The sequence below is a fragment of the Mesoplodon mirus genome (genome assembly GCF_964341445.2).
Source record: "Mesoplodon mirus genome assembly, chromosome: 20".
Classification (NCBI taxonomy): domain Eukaryota; kingdom Metazoa; phylum Chordata; class Mammalia; order Artiodactyla; family Ziphiidae; genus Mesoplodon; species Mesoplodon mirus.
Window position 1 is genome coordinate 7,808,271 of NC_138996.1, and position 6,000 is coordinate 7,814,270.

Sequence of the window (6,000 nt, forward strand, 5' to 3'; positions counted from 1 at the left end):
CCTAAGTCGAAGACCATCATCTTAGTAGTTTCGTTAACAGAGTAGTTGAGGATAGCCCCCAAACACCAGTGAACAGCTCCTATCATCAAGCTGCGGGGCATGTGCTCACGTCCCTTGGGAAGGGAAAATAAGGGGACCGGGGGTCCAGCATAAACAGACAACTCCCATCTACCTCCTCCCTGCCTCCTGCTTCCCTCTTCCTCCATCAACTCAAATATCCCTTTGTGTGAATAGGAAACAGAGTAGCAGATGTGACCCCAGGATAACAAAATGTATGTTTTTGCACCGTCCAAAAGCAACAGCTAAAACGATCTGTGCATCAAAGTACTGTTTCACTAAGTCACAGGATCCAAACCTCTCTGCAGACTCTAGTGCTGCTGCTTTTGTGCATGCAGGGCCCAAGTGCAAGTTCCTAAAAAAAGACTCCCATGTATAAACATGCAATTTCTCCCACCTGGGGCATCCATCATCTTGGTCAGCTCCAGGCTGCTGTCCAAACTCACAAGCCTCGCCTTGTACGCAGCTCTACACCCATCACTGTGGCTGAGCCTCGGCCTCCTTCTGGGGGAAGTCGGGGAGGCAGAGAGACGCAGGGCCTTCGCTGGCGGGATGTTTAAGGGCAGCGGCAGCGCTCTCCCAGTTTAAAGAAGCGTTCTTGTGCAAACAGGATCTGTGTAACTCTCTGACATGCTCAGAATCCTAAACATAACCTCCAAAAGTTAGCTAACTCATCGGGAAGTGATAAGAAGAATTATCTACGATCTCCACACAGAAGTTCTCCTCTTCCCCAGTTCTTAGTAATGATCTAGACCTTGAAAGAAAGGCAGCAACGATCAGACGGCCTTGTTTTACCCCACCACGTGATGTATATCCAGACAAAACTATAATTCAAAAAGATACATGCACCCCTATGTTCATAGCAGCACTATTCACAATAGCCAAGACATGGAAGCAACCTATCTGTCCATTGACAGATAAATGGAAAAAGAAGATGTGGTGCATATATACAATGGAATACTACTCAGCCATAAAAAAGAATGAAATAATGCCATTTGCAGCAACACGGATGGACCTAGACATTATCATACTAAGTGAAGTAAGTCAGAAAGAGAAAGATAAATACCATAAGATATTACTTATATGTGGAATCTAAAATATGACACAAATGAACCTATCTATGAAACAGAAACAGAATCACGGACATAGACAACAGACTGGTGGTTGCCAAGGGGGTGCGGGCTGGGGGAGGGATGGAGTGGGAGGTTGCGGTTAGTAGATGTAAGCTTTTATATAGAGAATGGATAAACAGCAAGGTCCTACTATATAGCAGAGAACTATATTCAATATCCTATGATAAACCATAATGGAAAAGAATATTAAAAAAAAATATATATATATATATATACTGACTCACTTTGTTATACAACAGAAATTAACACAACATTGTAAATCAACAATACTTCAATAAAAGACACACTGAAGGGCCTCCCTGGTGGCGCAGTGGTTGAGAGTCCGCCTGCCGATGCAGGGGATACGGGTTCGTGCCCCGGTCTGGGAGGATCCCATATGCCGCGGAGCGGCTGGGCCCGTGAGCCATGGCCGCTGGGCCTGCGCATCCGGAGCCTGTGCTCCGCAGCGGGAGAGGCCACAACAGTGAGAGGCCCGCATACCGCAAAAAAAGAAAAAAAAAAAAAAAAAAAAAAAAAGACACACTGAAAAGAAAAGTCCTGCCATGTGAAAATCGGAATCAGAAGTCTGATAACGTACTGAATTCAGAAGCAATCCCTCGGTAAGATTTGGGGCCTGCAATGCGCTGAATCTTCTGTAACGGTAGTTAGTTTTGCTTTACCGATTACTGGTATTTAGTTTGTCACTGTAATTAAATTTCACTGAAAACCTGAAAATACAATATTCTCTTATTCACTCACAAACCATATGGCAATATTTTCAGTCATCGTGTTTGCTTACATACCTTGTCGGTACTTTTTTCTACCAAATAGCAAATTCCATCTGACAAATAAAAACACCAACACACCTTCAAGTTGTTCAATAGTCTCAAGCCTGACTAACTTCATTCAAGCTATAATTTAGAAATAAGAGGGCTTTTCAAAAACTCCCAGAAGAAAAATGCCTTTCAATGATACATCTTGGAATGTAATAAAACATATATTTTTATGCGTGGAATTTCACATGGCCCCTTTTTTAAAAAAGACAAGACACCAGCAGCTCCTACTGGCCAGATAAACTCCTTGAGAAACAAGTTATTAGTGCTCCAAGGACCAAATTAGGAAATAAAGCAATTTTAAACACACTAAAAGATAAAAATAAGCTCTACCAAAAACATACTCCCCAAATCCCCTGAAAAATACTAGAGCAAAATCATATATCTGAATTTTTAGACAGTTTTTTTTAAGTCATATATTGGAATATGAGGATATGCAAAGCAAAAAGCCCGATTATTACATCTCCTTTAAACCTTTAAAGTTATTCTCAGATGGTACCGAATCTGTCATTTAAGACCACTTGCGCATATTTTTAGGCCTTTGGTAATGCTTTTCACACAAGGTTGCCCTTTTCTAATAAAGTATTCCGTGTGGCGAACCCAGGAAGTTAAGTTCCTTGGCTACCTTACAGGACATAATAATGGCAAAGAATGACAGCCTGGGTGATACGCTATGCAGAAGAGGCCCCTAGTGGTGGAGCCGCTGCTCCGTTGGCTGCGTAAGCTTTCAAAAGACTGTTTCATCACCAGGGCAAAATCGATAGGTAATCCAGTCTACCTGAGCTACCTTCTTTAATAATCTCTATTAGCCCTAATATACAGTAGGGCTATCACTTAGAATCCCAAGGTCCTTTCACGAGGAATAAAAAAAAAAACGTGAGGGGCTTCCCTGGCGGCGCAGTGGTTGAGAGTCCGCCTGCCGATGCAGGGGACACGGGTTCGTGCCCCGGTCCGGGAAGATCCCACATGCCGCGGAGCGGCTGGGCCCGTGAGCCATGGCCGCTGAGCCTGTGCGTCTGGAGCCTGTGCTCCGCAACGGGAGAGGCCACGACAGTGAGAGGCCCGCGTACCGCAAAAAAAAAAAAAAAAAAAAAAAAAAAACCGTGACCTGAAGAATAACTTCATTACATCCTGTCTTTCAAATCCCGCGCGCCCTGCCCGGCCTGAGCTGGCCTGGAGAGACAGGGTAAAAGCGAGAGCAAGCACTGTGCAGAGCTTCCTGTGCTTTCTTTCCAGTGTGACAACATTACACCGGGGACAGCGCTAGAGCAACATGAAGACTGGGAAGTACACTGCGTCACCGTGCGACCTCGTGATGGATTCTTCCCAACAGGAAAACCCTTTAGTATTGCCCACCTCCACCTCCAGAGCGTCAGCCCCTCACTTCCAAACACCCAGACGGGGCAGCATCTGAGCTTCTTCAATAAAGGGTGCTTGAAGGGATGGATGGGAAGGAAGGCTGCACACAAGGAATTTTAAATTAAGAACAGCAACAGCGCTGAAACATGCCAGACCTGGGGGTTTCTAAAAGTCAAGGAAGACAAGAGACAACTTTTCCAGAGCACTTAGTGTGCTCTGGGCGCTGGGATAAGCCCCTAATTGTTACTTCCTTTTTCCCAACGTCTTCATAAGGTGAGGAATATTACTGGCATTTTACAAAGTCGAAACCAAGGCTGTGAAAGGGTGACTTGCCCAAGGTCATACAGTTAATAAATGGGAGGCTGCCTGGAGCCCAGGAGTCTGGGACGGCAAAGCAAAAGTTCCCTTCGCTTTCGTGTAATCTGGTGAATCCAAAAGCTTGAGGTTTTGCTTTGAACCCCATTATGACAGGTTGCAATCTGGAGCACAAAGATGAACAGAATTAAAGCATTTCAATGCTGTATACTTTAGAGTACACATAGCGTGGAAAGAACCATCACATATTTAAACCGTTACGGCCCATCTCTCGCTTTCCAGGAACTGACCCTCTCCGGGAGCACAACGCGCCGTCCCATGTCCTATTATGCACTATTACACGTGTCTGAGTCACTTTTTATGACTAAGGCTTTATGTTTTTTGCTTTATGCTTCTATATCTAAGTTTGGCTTTTCTGCTTCTAATTAGCAACGTGACAGCACCGCGCAGGGCTGGTTAATGTTCACTGTTGCAGGTAACGCTACGACAATTACGAGTTTCATGTATGAAAATGTTAAAATCCAACAAACCCGGTAGAACTGAATTTCCATTTCTAGTAAAAAGACGTGAAAGAACAGTTATTATCTTTATTATCTAGACCTCTCTAACGACATTTAAGTAAAAACCACTCCGAGGCTTTGAAATCAGAATAAAAGCGGAGTTGCGGAGAAATAGCCACTCTATTATGTACGAGGGCTTCCCAAGGCTCGCTGTTTCGGCGTGCACGGCGCTGTTAGACCTTCTCCTCTCCCATCCCTTGGCTCATCGGTGAAAAGATAAATTCAAAGTCACCGACCGGTGTGCAGGTGCAGGAAGCGCCGCGGAAACACCAACTTCGCGGCGTCTCCGTACAGCCCTCCTCCGCCGCCGCCCTCCACCCCGACCCCCAGACCGTGCCCTCGAGGGGGCCCCTCCGCTGACCGCGCACAGCACTTCTTCCCGGCATCCCGGATCGCAGCGACCCTCGGGCACGGTCGCCCCGGTCCGGGTTCCAGGCAGAGGGCATGCTGCCCACCTCCACCTGGGCGCGCGCCCCTCGCCCTCTCCATCCCAGCAAAGATGACTCTGTGCAACCGCAGCTAAAGCAGTCACGCGGGCACGTGCAAAGGCTACTTCTTAGTCGGTGTTCAAGAAAGTCTTCAAACAGCTGAAGGCCACCAGAGTCTGGTGAAGCCACAGCGACCCCGGCCAGCAGCGCCCGGGGCCCTCCCGGGAAGCCTCCCCCGCGACCCCGCGCGCCCACCTGCGGGCGCCGCGCCACCCCCTCCCCTCTCCTCCCCCTTGCCCCACCCTGCGGCGCGACCCCCTCCCCGCGGCACCGCCCCCCACGGCCGCGCGAGCCACCCGTGGTGGAGCCGCGGGGATCCAGGATGCCGCCCCGACGCCCCCGCGGCGCCCACGCCCGGCCGGCCCGGGCCCGACTCACCGCGAGGCGCTGCCGGCCGGCTGCCACCGCTCCCGCCGCCGCCGGCTCCTCCTGCGCGGCGCCGCGGGCTCGGCTCCACCTCCCGCTCGGGCGGCCGCGGAGCCTCCGGGGACCCGGGGGCGGGGAGCGCGGGACCGCGGCCGAGCCCCGCGCCGGGTGGGGGCCGCGAGCCGCGGGGCGCGGGGTGGGGGTCCCTCGGTCCCGAGCGGGCGCCCTGGCCTGAGCCGCTCCCCCTGCGGCGGGCGCGCCCGAGACCACCCCGCAGGTGGCGGCTCGGCGCGCGCCTGAGACCCGGCGAAGTTGAGGGAGGGGCGAGGACGCGGTGGCGGTGGGGCCCCAGCAGGGGGCGTTGGTGTCCACTCGGCAAGTGTGGCCCTTCCTCTTTCTGGACTGAGACCCCCCGCCCGACCCCCTCCCCCCAGCCGCCCTGTCCCCTTGCCTGCTCTCGGCTGCCCTCCCCTCCCTGGGCCGACTGACTTACCCAAACTTTGCACATGGCACTTCGGAGAATTAATCCCGCAGCCGCTGTGTTTGCGGCCCGAGTGGGTTATAACCCTTCACTAGAGAGCGGTTAACTCACAGGGAAGGTCAGAAAGCCCGTGAGCTCCGCGACCCCACCGCCGTGGGGAAGTGATGTCTGCAGGGAGCCCTGACGGCCACTGGGAGGCCGAGGAGGGAGGTCGGAGCGGGGTGGCGGGGGCGGAGGATGAAAAGCAGGCAGGCGGGGTGTTGAGTAATAAAGCGCCTCCCCGCTCACACACACACACACAGGCCCTCGGGCCACAAGTGCCCTTGACCTGCAAGTGCTCCAGCGCTCCTCTGCGGGAGGGGGAGGTATTTTGAACCCCAATTCTCAGTATAATGAAGGAGACGGGAGGCAACAGTGTCCGCCTGGAGG

The 6,000-nt window shown here is 51.5% G+C and overlaps 1 protein-coding gene across 6 annotated transcripts in view; it reads right to left on the reverse strand.

The window, feature by feature from the left end:
• CSGALNACT1 (chondroitin sulfate N-acetylgalactosaminyltransferase 1) overlaps nucleotides 1–5,750 on the reverse strand; it is a 323,407-nt gene extending 317,657 nt beyond the window's left edge. For 2 of the 6 annotated variants that reach the window (XM_082608431.1, XM_082608432.1), the window contains exon 1: nucleotides 5,584–5,750. The gene's annotated coding sequence lies outside the window, so the exon portion shown is untranslated. Of the gene's footprint in view, nucleotides 1–5,102; nucleotides 5,190–5,583 lie in introns of those variants that run through there. The other 4 variants (XM_082608437.1, XM_082608438.1, XM_082608436.1 and 1 more) reach the window with 4 other exon arrangements.
• Between the last annotated feature and the right edge of the window lie 250 nt (nucleotides 5,751–6,000).